The following is a 15,720-nucleotide window of genomic DNA, read 5'->3' as shown; positions in this document are numbered from 1 at the left end:
ACAAGTTAATCATACAGAATATTAAGAGTAGTTAATAGTATTTCGTAGCATAATATGAACTCATTTATAAAAGCTTTTTCTTCATATTAGCGTTTTATAAGTTTAAATTCGGGTAGTACCTACCCGTTAAGTTCATACTTAGTAGCTAATATACAATTCAACTACTACAATTCTATATGAAAAACTGATTATAATAATATTTCGCGTTCAAACTTTTATACAATATTTTACAAACTTACAATACCGCTTATTTTACATAAAGCATGAAATATAGCACACAATAACTTTGATACAAGATAGTTGTGAAGACAATTCTAGCTAGTACACAAGTCGTTCAGCAAAGGCAATAAAGACACGTAATTCATACGTCCAGAAACAAGTCATGCATTCTGGTTTTACTAGGACTACTTCCCATCCTTGGTCTTGTGCAACATAACCGTTATGGCCGTTGATAAGACAGCGTGTTGTAACGTCATCAAAGGGACGAGGGTTACGTAATGTCCAACAGTCCCGTAATAATCTAAAAACCTCATTTCTTACCCCAATTACCGACTCCGTCACTTGTGGAAACGTTTTGTTTAATAGTTGTAGCCCGATGTTCTTGTTCTCACTTTGGTGAGAAGCGAACATTACTAATCCGTAAGCATAACATGCTTCTTTATGTTGCATGTTAGCCGCTTTTTCTAAATCACGAAGTCCAATATTCGGATATATTGAGTCAAAATAATTTCTTAACCCGTTGCGTAAAATAGCATTTGGGTTCCCCGCAATATATGCGTCAAAGTAAACACATCGTAACTTATGGGTTTCCCAATGTGATATCCCCCATCTTTCAAACGAAAGTCTCTTATAAACCAAGACATTCTTGGAACGTTCTTCGAATGTCTTACAAACTGATCTCGCCTTAAATAGTTGTGCCGAAGAATTCTGGCCGACTCTAGACAAGATTTCATCAATCATGTCTCCGGGTAGGTCTCTTAATATATTGGGTTGTCTATCCATTTTGTGTTTTTAAACTGTAAAATAGACAAGAGTTAGATTCATAAAAAAAATACTTATTAATACAAGCAATTTTTTACATATATCATAAAGCATAAGAACACTATATTCCATATATTACACCACACGAATACAACTATCTTATTCCGACTCGCTCATTTCTTCTTCTTCGGTTTTGGATCGTTTTGCCAAGTTTCTAGGGATATATGATGTTCCCCTAATACGAGCCGTCGTTGTCCACATTGGTTTAGAAAAACCTGGTGGTTTAGAGGTTCCCGGGTCATTGTTACAACTTAAGAACTTCGGGGGTTGACGATACATATAAAGTTCATCGGGGTTGGAATTAGATTTCTCTATTTTTATGCCCTTTCCCTTATTATTTTCTTTTGCCTTTTTAAATTCAGTTGGGGTAATTTCTATAACATCATCGGAATTCTCGTCGGAATCCGATTCATCGGAGAATTGGTAATCCTCCCAATATTTTGCTTCCTTGGCGGAAACACCATTGACCATAATTAACTTTGGTCGGTTGGTTGAGGATTTTCTTTTACTTAACCGTTTTATTATTTCCCCCACCGGTTCTATTTCTTCATCCGGTTCCGATTCTTCTTCCGGTTCCGATTCTTCTTCCGGTTCCGACTCTTCTTCCGGTTCCTCTTCGGGAACTTGTGAATCAGTCCACAAATCATTCCAATTTACATTTGACTCTTCATTATTATTAGGTGAGTCAATGGGACTTGTTCTAGAGGTAGACATCTATCACATAATATCAAACACGTTAAGAGATTAATATATCACATAATATTCATATGTTAAAAATATATAGTTTCCAACAAAAATGTTAAGCAATCATTTTTAAAGAAAACACGGTCGAAGTCCAGACTCACTAATGCATCCTAACAAACTCGATAAGACACACTAATGCAAATTTTCTGGTTCTCTAAGACCAACGCTCTGATACCAACTGAAATGTCCCGTTCTTATTGATTAAAAACGTTCCATATTAATTGATTTCGTTGCGAGGTTTTGACCTCTATATGAGACGTTTTTCAAAGACTGCATTCATTTGTAAACAAACCATAACCTTTATTTCCTCAATAAAGGTTTAAAAAACTTTACGTAGATTATCAAATAATGATAATCTAAAATATCTTGTTTACACACGACCATTACATAATGGTTTACAATACAAATATGTTACAACAAAATAAGTTTCTTGAATGCAGTTTTTACACAATATCATACAAGCATGGACTCCAAATCTTGTCCTTATTTAAGTATGCGACAGCGGAAGCTCTTAATAATCACCTGAGAATAAACATGCTTAAAACGTCAACAAAAATGTTGGTGAGTTATAGGTTTAACCTATATATATCAAATCGTAACAATAGACCACAAGATTTCATATAACAATACACATCCCATACATAGAGATAAAAATCATTCATATGGTGAACACCTGGTAACCGACAATAACAAGATGCATATATAAGAATATCCCCATCATTCCGGGACACCCTTCGGATATGATATAAATTTCGAAGTACTAAAGCATCCGGTACTTTGGATGGGGTTTGTTAGGCCCAATAGATCTATCTTTAGGATTCGCGTCAATTAGGGTGTCTGTTCCCTAATTCTTAGATTACCAGACTTAATAAAAAGGGGCATATTCGATTTCGATAATTCAACCATAGAATGTAGTTTCACGTACTTGTGTCTATTTTGTAAATCATTTATAAAACCTGCATGTATTCTCATCCCAAAAATATTAGATTTTAAAAGTGGGACTATAACTCACTTTCACAGATTTTTACTTCGTCGGGAAGTAAGACTTGGCCACTGGTTGATTCACGAACCTATAACAATATATACATATATATCAAAGTATGTTCAAAAATATATTTACAACACTTTTAATATATTTTGATGTTTTAAGTTTATTAAGTCAGCTGTCCTCGTTAGTAACCTACAACTAGTTGTCCACAGTTAGATGTACAGAAATAAATCGATAAATATTATCTTGAATCAATCCACGACCCAGTGTATACGTATCTCAGTATTGATCACAACTCAAACTATATATATTTTGGAATCAACCTCAACCCTGTATAGCTAACTCCAACATTCACATATAGAGTGTCTATGGTTGTTCCGAAATATATATAGATGTGTCGACATGATAGGTCGAAACATTGTATACGTGTCTATGGTATCTCAAGATTACATAATATATAATACAAGTTGATTAAGTTATGGTTGGAATAGATTTGTTACCAATTTTCACGTAGCTAAAATGAGAAAAATTATCCAATCTTGTTTTACCCATAACTTCTTCATTTTAAATCCGTTTTGAGTGAATCAAATTGCTATGGTTTCATATTGAACTCTATTTTATGAATCTAAACAAAAAAATATAGGTTTCTAGTCGGAAAAATAAGTTACAAGTCGTTTTTGTAAAGGTAGTCATTTCAGTCGAAAGAACGACGTCTAGATGACCATTTTAGAAAACATACTTCCACTTTGAGTTTAACCATAATTTTTGGATATAGTTTCATGTTCATAATAAAAATCATTTTCTCAGAATAACAACTTTTAAATCAAAGTTTATCATAGTTTTTAATTAACTAACCCAAAACAGCCCGCGGTGTTACTACGACGGCGTAAATCCGGTTTTACGGTGTTTTTCGTGTTTTCAGGTTTTAAATCATTAAGTTAGCATATCATATAGATATAGAACATGTGTTTAGTTGATTTTAAAAGTCAAGTTAGAAGGATTAACTTTTGTTTGCGAACAAGTTTAGAATTAACTAAACTATGTTCTAGTGATTACAAGTTTAAACCTTCGAATAAGATAGCTTTATATGTATGAATCGAATGATGTTATGAACATCATTACTACCTTAAGTTCCTTGGATGAACCTACTGGAAAAGAGAAAAATGGATCTAGCTTCAATGGATCCTTGGATGGCTCAAAGTTCTTGAAGCAAAATCATGACACGAAAACAAGTTCAAGTAAGATCATCACTTGAAATAAGATTGTTATAGTTATAGAAATTGAACCAAAGTTTGAATATGATTATTACCTTGTATTAGAATGATAACCTACTGTAAGAAACAAAGATTTCTTGAGGTTGGATGATCACCTTACAAGATTGGAAGTGAGCTAGCAAACTTGAAAGTATTCTTGATTTTATGAAACTAGAACTTTTGGAATTTATGAAGAACACTTAGAACTTGAAGATAGAACTTGAGAGAGTTCAATTAGATGAAGAAAATTGAAGAATGAAAGTGTTTGTAGGTGTTTTTGGTCGTTGGTGTATGGATTAGATATAAAGGATATGTAATTTTGTTTTCATGTAAATAAGTCATGAATGATTACTCATATTTTTGTAATCTTATGAGATATTTCATGCTAGTTGCCAAATGATGGTTCCCACATGTGTTAGGTGACTCACATGGGCTGCTAAGAGCTGATCATTGGAGTGTATATACCAATAGTACATACATCTAAAAGCTGTGTATTGTACGAGTACGAATACTGGTGCATACGAGTAGAATTGTTGATGAAACTGAACGAGAATGTAATTGTAAGCATTTTTGTTAAGTAGAAGTATTTTGATAAGTGTATTGAAGTCTTTCAAAAGTGTATAAATACATATTAAAACACTACATGTATATACATTTTAACTGAGTCGTTAAGTCATCGTTAGTCGTTACATGTAAGTGTTGTTTTGAAACCTTTAGGTTAACGATCTTGTTAAATGTTGTTAACCCAATGTTTATAATATTAAAAGAGATTTTAAATTATTATATTATCATAATATTATGATGTACGAATATCTCTTAATATGATATATATACATTAAATGTTGTTACAACGATAAACGTTACATATATGTCTCGTTTCAAAATCATTAAGTTAGTAGTCTTGTTTTTACATATGTAGTTCATTGTTAATATAATTAATGATATGTTTACTTATCATAATATCATGTTAACTATATATATAACCATATATATGTCATCATATAGTTTTTTTACAAGTTTTAACGTTCGTGAATCACCGGTCAACTTGGGTGGTCAATTGTCAATATGAAACCTATTTCAATTAATCAAGTCTTAACAAGTTTGATTGCTTAACATGTTGGAAACATTTAATCATGTAAACATCAATCTCAATTAATATATATAAACATGGAAAAGTTCGGGTCACTACATGTACCTTATGTTGGTGATGTGTAATCAACCCTAAGTGAACCAACGAATTCTTTGACTAAAAGTGGGTACACTCTTTCTTGCATTCTGAACAGGCTTTCCCATGCATATATTCGATGGCCTTGATACGATACTCGGAAAAGGTTGCGAAAATTTTGATATTCACCGGCTTCTTCTAATGGTGTCCAATCGATATATTTCCCCGGATATAAGTCTTTGTGTAGAAGTGGCTTCATCCGTTCATGATATTCTGGATGCCTCAAAACTACATTGATCCAAGGATCCGGAGTGGTTAATCCACGAACATTTAATTTCTGATTGTCAATATCCATTTCTTCTTCTTCAACAGCATTTTCTTCCTCACTTGTTTCCGGATCTATAATTGCCGGGCCTTTTTGCTTCTTTGACTTTGATGCTGATGCTCTAGTCTACATAAAAACACAACAAAACCAAACAAACAAAACAACAAACCAAGTTGATTAGCGTTAAAGAAATTCAAAACATCTTTCATATAGCACAAGCCAAAACCATGTAGAACATGTTATATCGTACGCATTACACAAACTCTCATGTCAAACCTAATTCTATCATGGATGTACTTATCTCATTTTTAACAAACATGTACTAGTATCACTCATAATCTTTATCACTTCATAAGTTCAATCATATCTAGTATAATTAGTTTCACCAAAACAAGTATATGAAACCATTAGCATTCATCAATAAGCATGTCAAACAATATGCAATCAATGGTTATCATACATTTAGACACTAAAGTCGACTCAAGTATACAATTTCATCAAAAAGCCTAAGCATACAATCCTTAACTTTCACAAATAAAACTTTTCAATTCGAACAAACACTAAGTTAAGGCATATATGAGTTTAGCATAATCAATGAATTGCTTTAATTCCACTTAGAACACTTACTAGCCAACAAAAGTCAAAATCCCTAATTTAAGAACCCTAAAATTCAATAATTTGTGTAATCGTGTAATTCAACTAAGGTTCATGCGGATTTGTTAATGTATACTAGTAATTGAACTCTAAAACATCCCAATTTAAACAAGTAATGGTCATTCTTTCAAAATCCCCAAATTCATGAAGAACCCTAATTTCTAAAGTAAATTTTTGAGCAATTAATCATGAAATTCGAGCATGAATAAGGATTAGTAACAACAATACAAGCATATAATGACCAAAACATGAAGATTCAAACATCCCCACACTTAGAACAAGCTAAATCCGAATTTGAGAATGAAGAACACAAGAATCATGAAGAAATGAAGATTAATCTTACCTTTCTCATGTTGATAGACGGATTAGATGCTCAAAGATGGGTTTAATCGGTTGATTTAGTGTTTGAAGATGGAATCCTTGAGAGAAAATGAGATGAAGTTCGGAGTTGTAGGTGAAAAAATGAGTAAAATTGATAAACTCCCGTATATGTGTAAAAAAAATAGGCAGACTCCCACATTCAGACACAGATGCGGCGCATCTGTAGCAGATGCGGCGCATCTGGCTCAGATGCGGTGCATTTGAAGCAGATGCGGCGCATCTGGTGGCCCAAAAGCGGCGCATGACCAATTCTCGGCGCATCAAAAACTGTCGAGATTTTTCTTGTGTTCAGATGCGGCGCATCTAGCATAGATGCGGCGCATCTCACCCTGTTTCACCAGTTTTTGATGTTTTTTCGCATTTTAAACATTTTGGAAGGTCCGTAAACAACTTGGTTCGTACTAAAGCTCGAAAAATCACTCAAATCACTCAAAACAATCAATCCTAAGAAACGAACACACGAATGGAACTATTTACAATTTGTGAAGTTTATTAGCGAGTCGTTCACGCGACTCCTTCCCAAGTTAATTAGCGTTGGGGGAGAAAGTGATGTCATCTTGAACCGTGGTATCAACTCCATCAAAATAGAGTTTTGATCGATGACCATTCACTTTAAAAGTATTTCCATTTCCAAACAACTCAACATATCCCGATGGAAATGCTTGTTTCACCAAATAAGGTCCCGTCCATCGGGACTTCAACTTTCTGGGAGAAAATTTAAACCATGAGTTAAAAACCAAAACCTTATCACCGGTTTTTAAACTCTTTCACTTCTTTCAATCGGGCATCATGCCACCTTTTCGTTTTCTCCTTATACGAGCTCGAATTCTCGTACGCTTCTAACATTAAATCTTCTAATTCATGCATTTGCATGAATTGGTTTTCACCAGCCTTTTCCATGTCTAAATTACAAAGCTTCAATGCCCAGTATGCTCTATGTTCCACTTCAACCGGAAGATGTCACGCTTTACCATATACAAGTCTAAATGGTATGGTACCGATTGGTGTTTTAAAAGTAGACCTAAAGGCCCACAACGCATCATCTAACTTGTGTTGCCAAATCTTAGGGTTGTTATCAACCGTCTTCTTAAGTATGCGTTTCAAGGCACGATTCGTGTTCTCCACTTGACCACTCGTTTGTGGGTGGTACGGAGTAGAGAAACGATGAGTTACGCCATACTTCTTCAACACCTTTTCAAGAAGGTTGTTGGCAAAATGTGTTCCTCGATCGGATATGAGCGCCTTTGGGATTCCAAGGCGCGAGAAGAGATTTTTCAAGAAGTTCACCACCACCCTAGCATCATTTGTAGGTAAAGCTTTCGCTTCAGCCCACTTAGATACATAGTCAATGGCTACTAGGATGTACTTGCACTTATGGGAACTTGGAAATGGTCCCATGAAATCGATTCCCCAAATATCAAAGATTTCACAAACTTGGATGCCGGTTTGAGGCATCTCATCCTTTTTCGTGATGTTACCCGTTCGTTGGCATGCATTACAAGTCCGAACGAAATTATGGGCATCTTTAAAGATCGTGGGCCAATAAAATCCCGAGTCAAGGATTTTTCTTGCGGTGTGGTTTGGTCCGAAATGACTGCCGGTGGGCCCTTGATGGCAATGCTCAAGAATTTGTTGAGCCTCTTTTTCGTACACACAATGGCGAATCATTTGATCCACACCAACACGAAATAGGTCGGGGTGTTCCCAGAAATAGGACTTCAAATCCGCAAAGAATTTCTTATTTTGTTGATAAGAAAGTCCTTTTTGAAGAATGCCTGAAGCAAGATAGTTTGCAAAATGGGCAAACCATGGGATTTCAGATTCCTTGTCAACCCTCATTAGAGATTCATCAGGAAATGTGTCCTTGATGATTGTATCATCGAGTTTATCTAATTCGGGGTTTTCAAGTCGGGATAAATGGTCGGCGGCTAGATTCTCGGCTCCTTTCTTGTCACGTATCTCAATGTCAAACTCTTGAAGTAAAAGAACCCAACGTATGAGATGATGCTTTGCATCAAGTTTCGAGAATAAGTACCTAAGGGCCGAATGGTCCGTGTAAACAATGGTCTTGGACAACACCAAATATGACCGAAATTTATCAAATGCATAAACAACCGCCAGGAGCTCCTTTTCCATGGTGGTATAATTAATTTGAGCTCCTATTAGAGTTTTACTCGCATAATAAATTTGATGAAAATGATTATCGAGTCGTTGTTCTAAGACAGCACCTAAGGCATAGTCGCTCGCGTCACACATTAACTCAAAAGGCATACTCCAATCCGAAGATACGATAATGGGAGCTTGTGTGAGTTTTGACTTTAGAGTGGAGAATGCATTCTCGCAATTGGAATCGAAGTCAAATGGAGCATCCTTTTCAAGAAGTTTGGTCATTGGGCGGGCGATTTTAGAGAAATCTTTGATAAATCGCCTATAGAATCCCGCGTGACCAAGAAAGCTTCTAATGGCCTTGACATTCGTCGGTATAGGTAGCTTAGAGATAACTTCAATTTTAGCTTTACCTACCTCTATTCTCGTACGAGATATCTTGTGACCAAGTACAATGCCCTCCTTCACCATGAAGTGGCATTTTTCCCAATTCAGGACCAAATTTGCTTTCTGACATCGGATAAGCATACGTTCAAGGTTAAAAAGACACGATTCAAAGGAGTCTCCAAACACGGAAAAGTCATCCATGAAGACTTCCATACAATCCTCTACCATATCATCAAAAATTGCCATCATGCACCTTTGAAAGGTTCCGGGTGCATTGCATAAACCAAATGGCATGCGGCAATAGGTAAAGGTCCCGAAAGGACAAGTGAATGTGGCATTTTCTTGGTCGTTGGGATCAATTGGAATTTGGAAGTAACCGGAGAAACCATCTAGAAAGAAATAATATTCTTTCCCCGCTAAACGTTCAATCATTTGATCAATAAAAGGCAACGGGAAATGATCCTTTCTAGTGGCATCATTGAGACATTTGTAATCAATATAGACTCTCCAGCCAGTAATCGTTCTAGTTGGAACGAGTTCGTCCTTTTCATTTACAATAACGGTTGTACCCCCCTTTTTGGGTACTACTTGTACTGGACTAACCCAAGGACTATCGGAGATGGGGTAGATTAACCCGGCGTCAAGAAGCTTGACTACCTCCTTTTTAACAACCTATTTCATGTTGGGATTTAGCCTATGTTGTCTTTGTACTACTGGTTTGAAGTCATTCTCAAGGAGAATTTTATGTGTACAATAAGACGGGTTTATCCCTGGAATGTCAGTCGTTTTCCAGGCTATAGCCTTTTTATGGGTTTTCAAAACAGAGATTAACCTATCCTTCTCGTTACCGGAAAGATGTGAAGCAATAATTACCGGTAATTGAGATGTACCTTCGAGATAAGCATACTCTAAGTGTTTGGGTAGCTCCTTAAGCTCTAGTATGGGTGGTTCTTCCAAGGAATTCTTTATTCTGAATCTATCTTTATTTCTGATATCTTCAAATGATTCCTCTTCCTTGGGAATTTCTTCTTCTATGGTCTCATCATCCGTGACCACCTTCATCAACTCATCAAAATCTTCATCAATATTGAAGTGTTCACTTTCACTTACCGGGGCAAACCCTGAGGTATCAATTTCAAGTAGCTCCTGCAATTCATCTTCAACACAAAGATTTATAACATCAATTTGAAAACAAGAGTCATCGGTGGAAGTGGGTCTTTTCATGGCTTTGTCAATATGACAAATTATTCTCTCGTTTCCCACACCTAGACTTAATTTTTCTTTTTGGACATTAATGATAGCATCTGCGGTGTTAAGGAAAGGACATCCTAAAATGATAGGAACTTTTGTGTCCTCTTGCATTTCTAGAATAACAAAGTCGACGGGGAAGACAAGTGAGCCAACTTTTACAAGAATATCCTCGGCTATACCTATGGGAGTATCAAATGATTGATTTGCTAATCGAATACCCACCCGGGTTGGTTTCAAGTCTCCTAAGTCAAGTTTCAAATATAACAAGTAACGCATTAGGTTAACACTTGCACCTAGGTCGGCTAGTGCATCGTACACTACCGAATCACCCATCATACATGGTATGATAAAACTACCCGGATCTCCCAATTTTGGAGGTACATTTTGCTTTTTCAAGATGGCTGAACACTCCTCATGGAGGAATGTGGCAGAAACTTCGTGGTATTTACCCTTCGAGGATATGAGATCTTTCAAAAACTTCTCGTAATGGGGCATACCCTTAAGAACCTCCGCAAGTGGCATGTTAATGCTGATTTGCTTGATCATATCCGTAAATTTCTAATATTGGCTCGCAAGTCTGTCTTTCTTCAATGCTTTTGGGTATGGAATAGGTGCCTTGTATACCTTTACTGGTGGTTCTTCACTTTTCTTCGATATGACCTCTGGTGGATCATCTTTCTCTTGTTCTTTTTCAATATGCTCATCTACATCAATAGGTACCTGCAAAACAAAAGGAGACAAAGGAACTTCCGGGGACTTAAGGGTCTCTGGGTTAGTGGTTAAACTACTTCTAGTAGTTATAGCATTTACATGCTCATTCCTTGTTTGATTGTTACTGGGATTCGCTTGAGTATTTAAGGGGAGAGCACCAGGTGGTCTCTCTGCTAGTAACTGTGAGATCCTTCCAACATCCCTTTCTAAATTCTGAATCGTAGCTTATTGATTTCGAATTTGCTGAGTTTGAAGTTCCGCATTTTGCTCATGTTTAACCATAAAATCTCTCAAAAGATCTTCTAAACCAGATTTCTTCTCGAGTTGTGGTTGTATAAGTGCTTTTGGTTGGGGTTGTGGTTGATTGTGTTGGAAATTATTTTGGCAATTTCGTTAAGGTTGATTACGATTGTTTAGGTGATTGTAACCCGGTGGTGCATTTCTTTGATTTTGATTTGGGAAATTCCGGTTATTTTGGTAACCTGAATTTCCTCCGTGGTAATTGTTGTTTGAACTTGAAGGTCCTCCTATTTGATAACTGTTGACAGGAGGATATTTCCGGTTCATTGCTTCAACTGCCGGAAAGTTGTCAAAATTCATTTCACCTTTACGCAAGTAACCTAAGAAATTTGCCTGCTCTTCCATCGTCGTTTGGTCGTAATCTCTAGTGAGATGGGGACCTTGGCACAATTCACACCCTACCCTAATAGCGTGCATTTCTTTGGTTACCTTCTCAATTTGTGAAAGGACCCGTTCATATACATTATAAATGATTTACAATAGTTGATTACATTGCGAGGTATTTGACCTCTATATGATACATTTTACAAACATTGCATTCTTTTTTAAAAGACAAACTTTCTTTACAACGAATCTGACAGCGTGCACACCATTTCATAATACAACCAACTATAATTGACTTAATAATAATCTTGATGAACTCAATGACTCGAATGCAACGTCTTTCAAAATATGTCATGAATGACTCCAAGTAATATCCGTAAAATGAGCTAATGCACAGCGGAAGATTTCTTTAATACCTGAGAATAAACATGCTTTAAAGTGTCAACCAAAAGGTTGGTAAGTTCATAGGTTTATTATAACAATCATTTCAATATATTAATAGACCACAAGATTTCCGTTTATAAATATATGTACACTCGCAAGTGTATAAAAGTATTCTATAAGTTGTAGGCACCCGGTAACAAGCCTTAACGTTCATGTTTTACCCTCTGAAGTACACCAGATCAGGTGTGTTTAAAATAACCTCGAAGTACTAAAGCATCCCATAGTCAGGATGAGGTTTGTCAGGCCGAATAGATCTATCTTTAGGATTCGCGCCTACCGTACATAGACAAGTAGTTTAATGTTACCAAGCTAAGGGTATATTTCTGGTTTAAACCCACGTAGAATTACTTTTAGTACTTGTGCCTATTTCGTAAAACATTTATAAAAACAGCGCATGTATTCTCAGTCCCAAAAATATATATAAAAGGGAGCAAATGAAACTCACCATACTGTATTTCATAGTAAAAATACATATAACGTTATTTAACAAGTGCAAGGTTGGCCTCGGATTCACGAACCTATATTAATTATATATATTTATATGTTGGTCAATATTTGTCTAACAATTTTTGGTAAAGTCATAGTGTACCACAATCCTAATGCTCGAGACTAATATGCAAACGTCAACAAAAGTCAACTTGACCCAAAATGACTTCTAAAATTTATACGTGTTTATTATATATCTTAACTATAGTCGTTTTATATATTTAAATATATTTATTAGATTTTATAATAATAAAAGTCATTTATTAATAAAAATTTATATTAACATTTATATATGATAAAATATTATTTTATATATCTTAAGTAGTAAAATTTATAAAGTTCACTTAATATCGTAAAACTATAGTGGTAAGTATTATTAATGTAATTATATTACGCTTGGTGAAAAATATCTTTGTATCCCCTATTTATTTGATAAAATAATATTGATCATAATAATAATAAGTAAAAGTTGTATTATTTTGTAATAATAATTATTATTATTCTATAAAAAAATAACAATATTTATATTTACTAAAAATGTTATTATGATAAAATGATAATACTAACATAATAGTAATAATGATATTTTATAATAACAATGATATTTCTATTAAAATAATAACGACGATAGTAATAATAATCATTTTAACAATAATACTAAAATTCAGTTGACTATAACTTCTAATCCGTTCATCGAAACCATTCGATATCTAAATGAAAAGTTCTTAATTTTTCGCTAGCTTTCCAATGACATACATATCATATACCCTATCTCAGTAGCATATGTATCTAATTCAGGATTCAACAAACCTATCTAAGGAAAATATCGAATGTACAAGCATGCATAATCCTATATACTCGAGCACTAGTCAGGGATACACTATTGATATATAAAAGTTAAGTTATGAGTGCTCACGTATCAATATTGAGATTCAATATTGCAGGAAAGTACGTAAACGCAACGGAGATGATAAACACTAGATTGACCTCACGAGCATATCCATGAACTATACCCATCACCTCCATAGCTATAACCCATAATTTCCTTAGCTTCGACTCATTCAAAAAACTATTTTGAAATTACTCGGACATCACTCCATCGTAATATTTTATGTATACTAATAATACCTTGAAATAAATCGATTGCGAGAGTTTAGAGAAATATATTTTCAAGTTTCTATGAAATAATGAAACCTATTGAATTCTATTTATAATAGATTTTTGAATTATTAAAGTGAATTATTAAAGTATGAATTATTAAAGTGAATTATTAAAGTATGAATTATTAAAGTGAATTATTAAAGTATGAATTATTAAAGTGAATTATTAAAGTATGAATTATTAAAGTGAATTATTAAAGTATGAATTATTAAAGTGAATTATTAAAGTTAAAGTAAAGTAAAAGTAAAGTAAAGGTAAAGTTAAAGTATAGTAAAAGTATAAAAACTATGTATGTATAATACTCGTATAAATATATATAATATTAATTTAAATCGTTATATATATTTAATTAAATAAAATAAGAATATCGTTATATTTATTATATTGGTTAAGTAATGAGTTATCAAAAGTGATTCTAGATATTTATAAAAGTTATATACATTTTAATAATAAAGTTCTTTTTAAACGGAAAACGTTTTTATACATTTGAAAATAGATTAATAGAATATTATGGAAACCAATTCTCCACTAACTTTTGTCTAACTTTCGTAAATGACACTTTTTGTTTTTATTTATAAATAGCTTTACAATTTATTCCGAATATCGTTAAGAGGAATAGATTTTCTCAAATCATAGTGGACCTCTCAACAGAGACTTGTAATCATAATTCAATGTTTCTGATAATTCAATCATTTAATATATATTTTTTAATTTCGTCGATAATCATATTGAAACAAATACGTTCATATAAAGCATTATACGTTTAAATACTTTGTTAACATTTTCAATTTATAATATATACACATATACATACATATTCATATATGTTCATTTAATGGTTCGTGAATCATTGGAATTTGGTCGAGGTTTAAATGAATGTATAAACATAGTTTAAAATCCTTGAGATTTAACTTAACAAACATTGCTTATCGTGTCAGAATAATATAAAGATAAAGTTTAAATTTAGTCAGAAATTTCCGGGTCGTCACAGTACCTACCCGTTAAAGAAATTTCGTCCCCGAAATTTGATAGAGGTCGTCATGGCTAACAATGAGAATGTTATTATGACGATTATAAAGTTTTATCATGTCTAAGAAGTATGGATAAAATAATTCGATTACTCGAAGCGTATGAGGGAAGTTATCGTAAATGAAGGAAATAAGATTATAGTAATTCGTCATATCTTTTGACGTCATCACAATTGATCTCCGAATTTAAAGAAAATCTTTGTAATCTATATTGGATTTGATGCTTCGGTGATTAAGGAGATTATGATTCTCTTCGAATTAATACGATAATCCATCTTGATTTCTCTGTCGGGTATTTCACTATAAATCCACCTCCTTCGTTTCCTTACAACTCACACCTTCTATTCTTTCTCCCTCAACTCATATTTTAAAGTATTTGTCAATATGCTTCATCCAGTACTGATTCTCGATATACTCCTCACTTTCATATCTGTCGTTCTTCTTTTTCATCTGCCTCCAGAAAAATCTATTTACTTCTACTATACTCTCGGTTTTATAGTGTTTTTTGTTCTTCCGTGTCTTTATATTGCTATATGCATCGATATATACGGTTTATAATTTTTGGGTGGTTGTTGGGTTTTATATCTTCCCTTATATTTCAAAACCCCTGCTTCTGTCTTCTATAATCATTGACATCCACAGTTAATGCTCCCTTCTATTTGCTGCGATTTATACTCCAATTTCTATTTTGGAGTTTTGTCCTTTCGTTTCTTCTTCTTGCGATTAAGCAACGTTTGTAATGGTCCAGTATTCGCAGATATGAATTTCAAAATGAACATAGTTAATGTTCTAAGAAGGAAATGGTAATGGCACGATCTTGATTTGTTAATTTACCAGAATACCCTGAAAAAAACCGAATCATCAAGAAAATATTTTCTTGATATTTTTAGAGATTAAATAGAATACAAGAGTCGTGTAACATGGAACATGATGACGGTATGGGCTGTGAATCGTTATGTCCCATTAGAAAC

The sequence above is a fragment of the Rutidosis leptorrhynchoides genome, chromosome 11 (assembly GCF_046630445.1).
Source record: "Rutidosis leptorrhynchoides isolate AG116_Rl617_1_P2 chromosome 11, CSIRO_AGI_Rlap_v1, whole genome shotgun sequence".
Taxonomy (NCBI): Eukaryota; Viridiplantae; Streptophyta; class Magnoliopsida; order Asterales; family Asteraceae; genus Rutidosis; species Rutidosis leptorrhynchoides.
Note: the sequence above shows the minus strand (reverse complement) of the source record.